The 15,082-nt window shown below is 31.8% G+C and overlaps 2 protein-coding genes across 2 annotated transcripts in view; one reads left to right on the forward strand and one right to left on the reverse strand.

Annotated features, from left to right (window-relative positions):
• The window catches only part of LOC135844693 (LHFPL tetraspan subfamily member 6 protein-like), a 366,811-nt gene that overhangs the window by 329,275 nt on the left and 22,454 nt on the right, over positions 1–15,082 (reverse strand). The window lies entirely within an intron of this gene.
• LOC135844698 (short neuropeptide F-like) overlaps positions 7,845–15,082 on the forward strand; it is a 74,249-nt gene continuing 67,011 nt past the window's right edge. Inside the window, exon 1 of the mRNA XM_065363013.1 lies at positions 7,845–7,981. The gene's annotated coding sequence lies outside the window, so the exon portion shown is untranslated. The remainder of the gene's footprint in view (positions 7,982–15,082) is intronic.

Consider the following 15,082-nt stretch of genomic DNA (forward strand, 5'->3'; position numbering starts at 1 on the left):
AAAACAAAAGAGGATATGGATTGATAAAAGCATCTACAGCACTACAATGTCTGAGTTTTTAGCCCCTTTTCGAGATAATCATGTTGTGGTTTATACTATGAGAGTTAAATCTTTAATATTGATATTCGCTTTAAACTCGATTATTTCAAACACGACGACGATGAGGAATTAGATCAACCGTTTGTTATCAAAATTGAAAAATTCAACTCGTCAAATTTTTAGGCGAAAAGGAATTCTCTAAAAATATGCATCACGCATCACCTGTAGGATACACAACGTATAGTATAATACACAGTCAGAAGAGATAGGAAAAAACTAGAGAGTAAAAAAACATACTCGTCGAGCACGTGGGAAAAGGTAGCAGAACTTTTAGAGTACCATACGTACAACACGAACGTAGGAAATTTAATACATCCAATGCATTATAGTCACGTATCACAGCCATCGTTCAGTGTCGTCCTTTCGCCACTACCAAATTTAAAAGGTCCTAGTGTAAAGAAAAAGAAAATTCTATACGTCGGCGTATTTAAAATTTATCTATTGTTTTCATCTCGTCTGGGTTAATCTTTTTAATACCGTTTACTTAATTCTTTAGAGCTCGTGTGGTCGCTCGAAATTAAAACTTGGTTCGATATGTGTTGCTCGAGAATGAGAATCGAGCTTTGAATATTTTCAAATAGGTAGGGTCACGGGTGGTTAGTTGTCAAAAAAAAAAAGTTTTTTGAAGATTCTGAAGCCATTTATGAATATTTTTTTGCGGTTTTGGGCTCATTTGAAAGCTTGATTCTTTGCGCGTGTTTTCTTTTTTTAAAATTGAATTTTGGTTCATGTGATGAATAGTTAATGGTGGATTTAGTGAGATACTTTTTTGTGACAACTAACAACCACCCCTGTTGTAAGTTGTCAAACACGCATTCACTATTGATAAAAAAACCTTACAATTCAATTTTTGAAAATTTTCGAAAAGATAACACGTGAGAAGAACTAAACTTTTAGATAAACCCAAAAATTTGAAAAAATATCCATAAACGACTTGAAAATTGAGTGGTCATTCTTTGAATTTTTTTTTTGCGTAGGTAAAACGATCAATTCAACTTTTTATTCGTTTTATAGAATGAAGGGCAGAAAAAAAATGATTCAATAATGCAATAGATAATTTTCTAAAAATATTTTTCCACTTTGATGCATATTTTGGTAAACTATCTCATTGACAACTAACAATATTCCCTTTTTTGACAACTAACAACTTCTCGTTTTTCAACTTTGTACCAAAAAATGTTATTCATTTCAAAATTTTTTGTAATTGAACATGTGATTACTGAATCCGTGATAAAATTTCCTTTAAATTGATGTATAATTTATTTACTTTTGACAAATTTTTGATGTTTAAAAACGAAAAGTTCCAATTTAACATGTGTAACTTCGCACCTGTAAAATCACTTTTTTCAAAATTGTATCCCCAAATAAAAAGCTATGTTGCCAATTTTGCATGTTGGAACATAGGTAGGTATAGCATGAAGTTATTATGAAGGTTTCGTGGAGATAGCGTTCATGTATCCTTTTAAAAACGCAATTTGACAACTAACAATTATTGACAACTAACCACCCGTGACCCTACTCGTTCGTACATAGGTAGGCTACTTCGAACACATAATTAAAGAAACTCTATACGTTGGATTTCTATACATGTTAATTAAAATTTCCTACTAAAATTCCAATATACCTAACTATATAGACTCTTGAGGATATTTTGCTGCTCATTTTCACTCACCCTGATCGATGAACGAACCATGTATAGGCCTAATATTGTTTCGGTCTCAAGACGAGACTCGAGAATACTCGTATATCCTTATATTTTATCGCAACAACAACCCATTTAATAGGTGAAATATTAAAATTTTTATGTACCTATCCTACATAACGCTATACGCGGATATAAAACTACACAACCATAAATAATTGAACTATTTTATCGATAAAATTAAACCTATATTAATTTGACTGCTCATAACCGCGTAAATAGCAAGTAGGGGAAAAAAATTCGCGAATAAATTATATCCAATCTCTATTAAATCCGCAACAAATGTACATTTTCACGATCAGTGACGTGGTACTCGTAATTTGTGCCATTTTCATTTTACTAACTCGAGTAAAAGAGAAATTATTTCCAAGTTGATTTTTCTTCTCGAATACCTTTCTTAAAAGCGTATACCTACGGTAACAGTATACGAGTAGGTATTTTATAGTGTGTAGGTATAGGAAAGGGAAGGGAACGAAAGGTGCAATGAATTATATCCGAGACGCTTAAGCGTTATTTTACGAAAGTACGAAATATCTATGCCTTTTTGCAGCGAGTAGAACGTATTTGAAATCGGTGACGTATGCCAAGCTATATAGATAGGTTTATCTGTTTTTTTTTTTCAAACTTCGACGAGATAAAGCTCTCTTTGCACCTGTATCTTCCTTCAGACCGTTTGACGTTTAAAATGAGCATATAGCTGCCTCCTACGATTTGATTCTATCATCTTATCAGCGCAACGTGTTAATAAAGTGCCGCGGTGTAGCTTTTCTGTCACATTGTTTTTCGTTAATTTTGTAGAAGTGAAGTTGCGCTGTTTTGTGTTCGTATACGAGTAGATAGGTATTGAAACATTGAAAAAGTTTGAGAAAGGTTGGAAATGAAAGAGGAAGGAGGGAAATTATCAGCGTATTTACAGATGAAGAATCAAACTTGAGGTTTTTTTTTGGTAATTATTGTCATAGAATAAGACAAACTAGTTTCCTCAACGTAGTGGTTTTAAAATTTGGGGGCTAAAAGAATTCTAAGGAGCTGTGTTCAGAAAATAATTATTGATTTTTTGATATTTTGACCATGTTAAAGGTCACAGGTTGAGGTTCAGGGGGCTGAATCGAAAAAAATGCCGAAGTACTTCAGCTTTCAGATCTTGCATTCATCGCCAAAAGTTGAGCTATCAACTCGAATGTTTAGTTTGAAAGCGTTTCACATTTCAATTATTAACGATATTTAAATCTTCAATCTCATCCATTTAATTTAACCAATTCTTCAGAATTTGGCAGTTTCGCGAGAAAAAAAATTGTGAGACCTTTCCCTCCCTCGTAATCCTCTCTAGACTAAGAGTAAGACGAAAATAATGATTGGCTAGTCTATTTGACAAAATCATTAAAAAGAACAGAACTCATTTCTGCTGATTGTGAATCTTGCTGTATTTACGGCAAACTGGTTATGCAAATCTATTAACATGGAAGCATCCCATTAAGAACTGTAACCTCACCTACCTACTTACAATTATTAGTATATTATGTATCTATCTAGTGTTTGATTGTTTGGATTTTTCTCGAAGTGGAATCGTGTTAGTTTTACATTACAAAGTGAATTGAAATGACCAACTCATCCTCTTCTCCTCTTTCAAGTTAGCTATCACAATTCTTAGAAACCTTGTGAAAATAGTTCATAATTGCACGCAGTTATTCAAAATGTTGAGAAATCGATAAAAAAAAGTAGGTAAAGATTTATGAAAATAGCAGAAGATGGCACCAAAAAAAGGAAAAAAATCAAAATATTAAAAAATGGGTATTATGGTTACAAAAATTGAGTGAAACGTAATAAAAATTTGTGAATGTAACATTATGAAAATCTATCAAAACTCTTGAAAAATTTGTAAAAATAGCAAAAAATTGTTCAAAACATTAAGAAATTGGCACAAAACCACAAAATGTTACTAAAATACCATAAAATAGTTTGTATGAATGTCGTAAACGTTTGGAAAAATTACAAAATGAATAAAAATTGTTCAAAATTATCAAAAATATATGAATAAGTAGGTAAAGCATAAAAACCAGTTTCAATATTGCCAAAGTATAGAATAAAATACGGTCAATTATTCGAGAAATTCATTAAAATTCGTTGCTTTATTAGGAAAAGGTCGTAACTACATGAAAGTTCATTTCTCAGAAAACGCATTTTAATTTTCAAAGAGCATTCTATCAAGTACACTTGATAGTTTTAGATGAGGTAAGAGAACATTTGGTTATTGCAATCATTTTCCTGCTAATTTTCAAAATAAACATCTTGGTAGCACTGATTTTTCATTTTTTTATTTGAGGAACTCTGAACTGAAAAAAGTAAAATTCAACATAGGAACTTTCACCTTTAAGTCAAGCTTTTTTCATCAAAAGCCCATAAGAAATACACAGGAACGATATCCTTAAGGTGATGAGGTTAATTTTCTGCAATTAATCAGTGAAATTACGTGAAATTATGTGTTTATAATTACTTTTCTTACCAACAAATTACAAAAATCAAAAGAAATAGGTTCAATCTGAGAAACAATATCGTTTAGAACCTTTTCATTGTAACGGTTTTGAAAACGTGTATTTAAAACCATTTGTTTTCGGCTATTACGAGAACAAAAAACATCGAAATTCAATTTCAAGTGTTGCATCATGTAGAGGACAAAATTCTCTTTCCAATGGTACCACTATCTCATTTTTTTAAAAAATTGTAGTTACGACCTTTTCCTAATAAAGCAACGAATTACTTCAAAATTTCTTTAAATTGGTAAAAATTGATCAAATAACACTGAAAAGGGCAGAAAGAATTGAAAATTGGCAGAGTTACAAAAACTGATTGAAATACATTACAAAACATTAGTACAAATGTCGGAAAACTTTGAAACGTGAAACTTCAATGGTGAAATTGCTCGAGATGGCACAAAAATGAATAAAAATTGGCTAAAATCATAAAATATATTATGTAGAGAACAAAAATTGGAAAAAAATTACAATAATTATTTATAATATTGCTTTAAAAAGTGGTTGAAATGTTGTGAACAAGTTATCAAAACTTTGTAAACATGACTCAAGAAAGCATAAAAAATTGAGTAAAAATTGTTTGAAATGGTTGACAAATGAATTAGAAATCAAAAAATTCATGATTGGATCTGCATAAAAATTACTGAAAATCAAGTGAAAATTCATAAAAATAGTGAGTAAGTAAAATGCAAAAAATTGGTTGGATTTAAATGTGCATAAATTTTTTAAAATGAAGGGAAAATCTCCAGCTTAAAATACAAAGAAAATTACAAATATTCAAAATTGTGGGGAAAAAAACTTTGAAACCACATTGAAATAAAAAAAGCGCGATTCTAACTCAAACAAAAAAGGTAGACAATTACAAAACTTGGAGAAAATGTGCGAGTGAAAACCTATCAATCAAAAGTTAGTCTAATTAAATTAACAAAAAATTCTAACAATAGACAGCATGGAATTTAACAAAATTGTAAAGCAGATTCTCTAAAATGTAAAGATAGTTTAAGGTCGCAAGAAAAATGTGTAAAAATTGTTTGAAATGATTTGAGAAGTTGTAAATACTTAGTCAGTTACAAAAATTGATTAAATCTACTTAGATAGGTATCACAAAAATTATTTGTCACGCCTTTGGTTTATTTCTCATTCAAAATCAAGCAAATTTAAATTTTCAACATTTTCTCAAACGTCAATTTAAAATTAAGATTCTAAAATTTTGCGATTTTGAAATTTAAAACAAAAAAAATTATCGATAAGCTGAAAAAAACGTGATAAAAATACGCGATCTCCTAATCTACATAATGTATTTAGCCCCTCTCCACCTTTCTCCTCCTCCTCCTCTTGTTCTTCTTGCAACTTTTCTCTCTCTCATGCTGGCAAAACCTCTGATTCTTTTCAAAAAATTTATCTATATAGAACTATAGGTAGGTAATTTGTACTTTCAATACGTCAGCCTAAGAAAGGAGAGAAATATTTTGACAGAATTTTATCGAATTTTGCCAAGTTGGTCCGCGTAATGGAGAAATTCGCCGAAAGCCATCTCACAGAGCAGAGTAAGAAACCATCATGTCGCAATCATAAGAAACGTAGGTATTTCACAAAATTTGAAGAAAAAAAAACACCAAAAAAACATGGTAAGTAAAAGTGAAAACATATTATGTATTATGCCAGAATATGTTTCAGCTAATTCTTCAAAATTTCCGGAATTTTTTCACGTGTGGTAATCTCAGCAAATTAATTAACTTACCTACGAATAATGATGAAAGTTTGAATTTACTCACCTGAAACAAAAAGACAAAATAAACAGCCGGTTAAAATGATATAAATAAGCCTCTCTAAAAATCAGAAACCTGCTGCATGCTGGAGTAATATTTTGAAGATTTTTCCACGTGTTCAAAATCTAATGAAAATTATTACACAAAAGTTTCAAAAATAAATAAATAAAAATGAAAATTTGAACCTTCATTGCATGTAGATATGTACATTAGATCAGATCAAACTGACTTCCTTTTGAACTATTCATGAAAATAGAAAGAAAAGGAATAGCTAAGTACCTCTACCTATGTACAAAAAAAACTATTTTTTCAGCAGAAAAAATAATTCAAGAACAATGCATTTTTAAAAAAAATTCATAATCTAAATCACACCACCATAAGATTTCAACTGAACGTAAACAAAACATTAAAAATTTTTCTTAGCAAAAAATTGACACACTTCACAACATTTTAGCACAGATTTATCATTCACCAAGTTTTTAAAACACGTCTAAATAAGTAACCTATTCTTGTTCTTGATGAAATATTATAACATAGAAGACCATTGTCTAAATGTTTACCAATACGACAGCTGAGCATTCGTCCAATTTTCCTTCCCCTGATCTCACCCCTCGTAAAAAAAAATTCCACAGACTAGAAAGAATTATCGTCACTTAATTGGTCGTCATTTTCGATACGAAAATCATCGTCAGACGATGAAAAAACAAAAGGGTTAAAGCGTTATTTAGAAATTCCATCTCTTTTTGTTATCTTTCCCACGCGATTTTTTTTTTTTTTAACAGCTTATAACCAGGAAAACCAGAATTATGATTCGAGGTAGCGATTTTAATCCCTTTGCGCCGCGGTCGATGTATCGATAAGTATTTACTTTTAATGTCTATACTCCAGCCAAAGCCAGAGAATACCTGTTCAAAAATTCATTTATTTTTTTCTCTCGTTCCCAGCGATAGGTCCGCACGTTTAAAAGAAAACAAACACGCACGTTGATGAAAAAAGAGAAAAGAGAAAAAAAATGAAAAATGAAACGGCCAATATTGACTCATATAAATTAAATTTTTCACTCGAATAGAAACTTGGTGCTATATATAGATAGGTATAAGATGAAAAATTCGCGATAATCGGGGATAGAATGCATCGAAAAGAGGACAGAGGGGAAGACAATTAAACCGATGATAATGTGTATAGGATAAGGGATGTAAAGTGAACATATCATCAAATCTTCGACACGTAGGTATTATTGAATCTTGATTGCTGCGTACTCGAGCAATTAAGTTTTCACTTGCTGTATGTTCATTATAAACACACCATACCTATCAATACGAACGTGTCTCTTTGAGAAGGACGAAATCAAAGCAAATGAAATTTTCATTACCTACCGGATATATATACGAGTATTTTCTATTTCTATCGATGAAACCGAGATTAATAAAATACTATAGAAACATTGGTTATTGATACACACGTGGAATGGCAGTTCTATAAGTACCTATCTAAATATAGCCTAGACGTAAGGGATAAAAAACCAATACTTAATATAGAAAAAAAATAAATAAATAAAATAGAAAAAAAATACGGAACCGAGTCGTCAAAAAAGTAAATACACGAGTACACAAAAATCTTTCAATTTACCACGATTTTCCAGAGGGGAGGAGTAGAGGTAAATAGTATCAGGTTGTTTGTACTGATTTGTACGGACTAACCACTTGAGTGGTGCCAAAAAAAAGGGAGGTGCGATGCGTTAACCCCGACTTATATTGCTATATAAGTAGACAATATCGTTAGTATCATCCATTCGTTCCGTGAAATTCTTTGAAATTTCAACTCGTCCAAATCATAATAATTAGTTCGCATTCGGGGCCTTTCGCAGCGTTATTTTTTCGGTGAGTACTCGATGAGTTTTATTTTTTATTTTCAGTTATGCATTCGTATTTTTTATTTCATTTTTTATCAATTTTTTTTACGAAAGAATTAGTAGTATTTTGAAGTAGAACTTAGATAATAGGTACACGTGAGTTGGATTACACATCATATTTTTTGGCGAAGTTTTTGTTGAAATTTTCCAACAAAATTTTATTTAATATTAACAGCTGATTTTTATTCGTCGTGTTCTTTAACGAATATTACGTTGAAATCGGAATTTTTTTGTATAATTCCAGTTTTAAGTTAACGAATCGTTAAGAGGAACTGGAACGTTTTACATTTAAAATTACCCTGTGTTCCTGAGTGGGTACTTTTACTGTGATAATTTAAATTTCCAAGTGACCATTTGCAAACGAGAGAATTACCGGAATACAAAAATCACATATATTACGCGAAAAATGTTAACTAATTGTGCGACATTTGAAATACCTACCTACGTGATTATGAAACTGCCATGCCTAAGATCTGAAATTAGGACTTTTCAAATGAAGTTTGTGGGCATTCGCTTCATTTAAGTCATTTTTAGGCGTACGAAAATTTTAGGCAATTATTCTACAAAAATTCCCTGTGAATCGCCGAAGTGTTTCAATATGCCTATTAAGAAACGTAGGTAAACGTTTCCTACATAAGATATGTACATAGGTACCTATAAATTATGTGCGAGTCAACAGGTAAAAATATGTTAAAGGAGATTTTCAACATTTTGTACGTATTTGGTATTCGTAAAAATATCAAGGTGAATAAATTCATAAGTTTTCTAAACAAAAAATGTTTATCTAGGTAAATGTCATGGATATAAAATGCATACCTATCTCAAACTAAAAAAAAGGCTCAATAAGTTCAATTTATGCCATAAGTATTTTTGACAAATTACGATCTTGGAGAAATTTTTTCTGAAAGAAATGTTGAAAAAATATGTAGAAAAAAAACAGTTCATGGTTTCATTTTCATTTCATTGGGTAATACTTGAAATTTTTCTCACAAGAATTTTCTGAAGATGTTCTGTTGATTGAAAAAAAACCACGAAATTTTGTAATTGCAATTGCACATCTGGATACCTGCCTATCTATTACCTACTTATTGCTTCGGTGGTCAAATTTAGGTTTTTTAGGGTACCTATAATTGGAGAGAATCTGATCCAAAACCACCATAGTTATAATTTCAGCTGCCTAAATTGGTTTCTCGATTGATATTTTGAAAATTTTTGAATTTCATAATCGACCATTTTTGGAAATGACTAAAATTAGCCCTGAACTAATACAAACAACCTCAAACCTTATTTCACCATTTCTGATCATTCTAGAGCCTTTGACTAGCCATTTTTGATTTTTCGAATTTTTACCCACACAGTTTAAAAAAAAAGCACTCGAGGAGTCTACCTGGAACTTTGCAAAAATGTGAATAAACTTGTTAAACCGGTCAAAAACAAGCCATCAGCTCGATTTTTTGCTACCCAAAGTAATTTCTGTGCATTCTAGAGAAATTCAAAAATTCAGGAGAAATATAAAATCACGCTGGAAGCTTCAGAATGAGCCAAAATGGTGAAATTTGGATCCGTTGGTTTGGTTTTAGACAAGGTACTGTCAATCGTGCGAATTTTAAAAATTTTCCTACGAACAGAAAATTTTTGATGTTTTGAATTTTTTGCCTTATTATGTATATGTAAGTACTTGAAGCTGATTTCAAGAAACCCACAATCAAGTTGTGAGGCAGAAAATTGATCAAAATGAAAATAACTCATTAATAAAAAGGTCGAGATCAAGCCAAAGCTTGATTTTTAGACGCACAAAATGATTTCTGTGTCTTTTGGAGAAATTCAAAAATTCCGAAGAAATCTAAAATTGAGCTGGAGGCTTCAAAATGACCATAAATGGTGAAAATTTGGTTCAGGTAAAGGTTTTTATCACTTTCAGAACCAATTTAAAAATTGTTACTGATTAAATGTATTTTGCATGCCAACAGTAGGTACTTTTTTTTAAAAAGCATACCTAAATTGTCAAAAATAACTAATTTGGGATTTTCAAAAATGTTTCAAAAATCGAAAAATCAATTTGAGCAGTTGAAATTTTGGTTATGGAGGTTTCAAGTAATGTTCTTTTCATAAATCAATGATTGAGCTCAAATCAAAGAAGCTCCTCGAGTAAATAGATCCCTTGTTAAGAACTTTTCATGCTGAATAGATAATTACGATAGATTAAACTTTTTAAAATCAGTAAAAAGAAAACTAGCTGCTCAAAATTGGATAGATCATTTTTTTAATTTTTTAATTTTTATAAAGTAGTGTGTTTTGGGAAGTAAATTTGAATTTTTTTGGCCAGAAAATAGTATTTTTTCGAATCAAAATGTAATTTCTTCAATAATGAAGGTGTGACCAACACGGAAATCCAACGCCGGATTTGGGCTCGGTGACCTCGATTGCGTGAATGAATAACCAGTTTACGTAAATACGAGTACGAAGATTATTTTTTCCAAAGAAGAAAACCTAGATTTCATAGCGATCGAGTCAAAAATTGAGCAAAAGTTTTCGAGACACCGAATTTCATTTCCAAGTGTCAGATTCTCACCACAGCACACCCTTCATCCTGTTGAAATGATCCATTTTGAGGCCCAAAATTCATCCGAAAAAAAGTTATCAAATTTTTTTGGATTCTTTATGACAATTTCTGGACTAATACGAAATCGCTGAGCACGAATATGAAGCCCAAATTGAGCACAGCTTGGCACTTCTCGAGAAAATGTCATTTTTCGTGGGAAAAAATCGTATTATTTTGATGAAAGAGAGACCGAGGCTTAAAAAGTACTCCGGATTCGGACTCGATGACTTCGAATTAGTCCAAAAACACTTTTTACTCGATTTTTTTTGGAATTAAAAAAAAACATAAAAAATGCAAAAGGATTGGGTAGTAGGAACTTAACTTTGCTAATACATAAATCCAAAATGTCTGTAATTTTCAAAACCAAATGTAGGAGAGGGGGTCAAAAAGTTTCCTTGTTGAGAGAAGAGTTTAATAGTGGCCTAATGAGCTCAAATGAACATACAGAAAATTTCAGACTTCCACCTTATTCATGCAGATCGAAGCCAAATATCGCGTTTGGTGGTTTCAAAAATTCTGTGTGCATATGGTTTAAAAAAATGAAACTTATCAGCTTATCAGCTCATCACATTTTTCATACCCGATCCTTCAGTTCCAATTCAATTTTTTTTTTTTTTTAATAACAACTTGATAAATTTCAGAAAAATTTAATGACAAGAAACCTACAAAGGCAGAAAAATTGAAACACTTCCGCATTGAGCTTTCTCTACTTTTTTACCAAAAAAAAAAAAACGTAATCATTAAAATGTGAAATTAATGAATGTCGCCAAATTGGACCTCAAAGGTCAACTTCAATAGAAATTGTTATCGGTCGCGGCTCAAAGCACCTTGACTACGTGGGTTTTTTCTTCCTCAAACAAAGAAAGTTGATTACGTCATTACTCTGTATGACGTCATAAGACAATAGTATCAAATCCCAACAGTTTTATTCAAAGTTCTTGCGATGTGTAGCAAAGGTTTTATTTTGGAACTCCAAAATCTTGGAAAAAAGAATTTCAACGTTTCTTTTTTGCCGTCTACATCAGAAGATAAGCAGCTGATTAAATTGATTAATGATCATATCCTTCCGATTTATCAAATTATTGAAATTTTGTTGGATTTTTATTTTTCAATTTTTATAAATAATATGTTTGTCCGTGTACTTTATCATTAGGTACCTACTTGGTTGGGTTAAAAGCACAATTTCAAATGTCCATTCAACATTTTCGAAATACTTTTATGAATTTTATTGCTTTGAAGTCGATCAATATTTGTTCTCATTTCAAACTTCAATTCACAAACTACCCACCTACATAGATTGATTTTTTTTTTTTTAAACTCCATAAAAGTCTAATTTCTTGAAGCTTCCGCCTACAATATCCAAGCACAGGTAATTTCCAATCCGAAATAAATCATCTTCATTATCCTTTCCAGTTACCTACTCCACGTTTACGTGAATTTTTTTCTTTTTTCAAATCCAACTACTCCGAGTAGATACCTAAATCAAACGCCAAAAAATATTCCACCGAAACGTTCTCCATTTAACGACTCATTTGCAAATTAAAATTTCAGAATACCTAATACGAGGAGTTGTGCAGCCGGACTCGGGACGTCTTTAAGAAAAAATTCCCCCGGTTGCCTTTTCTATTCGACGACTCGCTAAGATATTCATTTCCGTACTATTTTTAGAACGGAATTTGCAACGAAGAAAAAGAAACGGAATTCTCGTTTGTGAAAATTTTCCAAGGTATGCCTTTCAACAGTATCACTTTGAGGGTGTTCACTAGCTGCTCATTGTTTATTAACATTAAACGCAAAAAGACTGGAGAAATTTTAAAATTAGCTAAATTATAATACAACAAACCAGCGACATCTTGAGTGAGCTGGGAAGAAAAAAAAAATCCTCGTACATCGATTAAGTTCCCTTGAGAAAACACCATCGAGTGTTTGCCTATTTGTTTGCCTTTATACAAAAAAAAACCTACCACGTGCGAAAGCATAATCTATTGTGTATGAAATTATCTGTACACTCGAATTCGCGTCTAATATTTGTGATATGCGATGCGTTTATATGAAAATAAATGTTTACCAACCCCTTTTTCTTTCTAGCAACGTACATACAAGATAAACAAAGAAACATTACTTTCACCCTTGATATGGATAAAAAAATGATTAAAAGTAGGTACCTACTCATTTAAGAAAAATTTATTGAAAGTCGAAATGATTCTTTTTCGTAAAATTTCACTAATAAAATCTTTTTAAGATTTTTCCTTGCACTGTTTTTTTTTTATTGTTTATGTAGTAAGTATTCTTTGATGAGAACTTTTAGACTCACAAGGAAACCTTTCAACCTTACGCCTATCTAAACTCCGAAAAAATGTTTATATGTATAGTATACGAGTACTCGCCCAACGTATGTAAAATTCTGCGGGCTAAATGAACGTCTGCTAAATAAACATCGCGATTAAACAAACAATACCGAATGTTTTTATCGCGAATAGGTACACACAAAAACTAACATATAGCATAGCCCCCAGAAGTACAACTACCTACGATACAGGAAAAAATGCATTCAAAAAAATATCAATTTCGTTTTGGAAAAAACCTACTCGCCATTTATCGAGTCAATTCGACTGGAACATGTTTTACAAACATTATGCAGCTTTGAGAAAACAACCGTGTACAGAAAATCCTTACAAAAGCCCAAGGATGAGATTAATGAACGGCTTAAAAATTACGTAGAATCTGTGCAAATTCAACAGATGGCTACCACTATGGAATAGGACAGAGTCGACGATAAAATACAGCCATCGTGATGAATTACTCGCGCTGCGAAAAAGAAACATCAAACGAAGAAAATTATAGCTTTTGACCCGCTGTTTCCGGTATATTAATGAATTAACAATGCGGGTGAAAATCCCGACCGAGTTGGTTTTTTCGTTTTATTTATCGTGGGTAATAAATTTATAAACACGTGGTGCTGAGAACGGGTTATTTTTTTGATTGGAAGGAAAAGAGTAAGATAGGCTGTGATTTAGATGGTCATTGACCAAAAAGAAAAATCTTGCAATAGAAGTTAAAGGTGCAAAGTTCTGGAAGTAGGTATTGAGAGTTTATTGTTCAAGATTACTCTTTAAATATCACGGGTAGATTGAATAAGATTAAGCCGTGTGTTGAAAAAGCACGAAACGTGTTTTTATCAATTCTATGCCAATATTAAAATTTAAGGAGCTGTGATTCATTGAAATTTTCGGAATGTTTTAAAGCTGAAAAATGTCAGAGGAATTTGACCAAATTCAGTGGAGACCTACGTACATTTTGACTTATGAGGTGAAAGTCACTCAGAAGAAATTTCAACTCCAGAGATGTACCTGAAGGGAAGATATAATTATATGGACCCTCAAAGAGGGGACATTTTTGAAAAAATTGTGGTTTCTTAGCTCTAGATTTTATCCAACCTGCTTTGGGGAAAATGGTCCAGTTCCAAAAGATACGAGTAGGCGGTGTTTGAAATTTTGCATCGAGCATAGGCCATTGCTATCAAAATCCAAGACCATTTGTAGGGTTCTGCTGAGTGATTGAAATAAATTTTTACAATTCATGTTTTGAAAATTTATTCGTCCCAAATACAGGATGTTCCGGGAATCGTTTGCCAAAATTCAACAACCGTATAGATTAGGGTGGTTCAAAAAACAATAGAAAAAATTTTATGTTTTAATTTTTTGAGCTTACCCCCTAGAAGTGTTCCATTTGGTCTGAAAACACTTGACAAAAAATTTCAGGTCAAAAAAATAATATTTAGAGGTCGCGCATGAGAGTTAAATGTTGAAAAGGTATGAGCGCGTTGAGCGAAAACTTCCCACAGTTGCGCGCTGGGGATCGCAGCGTTGCGTCCCCTCGTTGGATCGAAGCAAATTTCAACACGTTATCCCCTCTACAATGCATGATAAGTAAGTCTAGTCCTTGGAGGGTTTTTTAAGATGTTATTAATGATGAGTCAATGACAATATTTTTCAATTCCGAAGATCACTGAAGGGTGAAAATACATACAAAAGATTTGAAAAGTAAAGAAAAAAGTACAAGTATGAATTTGAGGTTGTATGTATTATTCTATTCATATTCAACTTGGAAACCAAAGAGAAAAAATTTATGGGATAAATTTACGTTGAAATATGAATATTTTATTAGATTCAGCACTACAAGTTGATGTTTTATCAACTAGGCCTACCTATTATCAATTTAAGAGCTATTACTTAGTAAAAATGGAATTTTTTGATTTCAAAGTTCCATAATTTGGGTTCAAATAAATTCTACAGCCGAAAAATTATAATCAATACTTTGGAATAGTTGTTTTAAAACCCCCCAAAAAATTGGTATCATTTAATAAGTTGTAGTGGGGATGCCACTCTCAGTACAGTTGAGTAGAATCAACCCCGTCAAGCTTCATTGCGTTTCCCACGGCGCTGTCGTGGGAAGTATTGTGCTTGC

Source organism: Planococcus citri, chromosome 4, assembly GCF_950023065.1.
Source record: "Planococcus citri chromosome 4, ihPlaCitr1.1, whole genome shotgun sequence".
Taxonomy (NCBI): Eukaryota; Metazoa; Arthropoda; class Insecta; order Hemiptera; family Pseudococcidae; genus Planococcus; species Planococcus citri.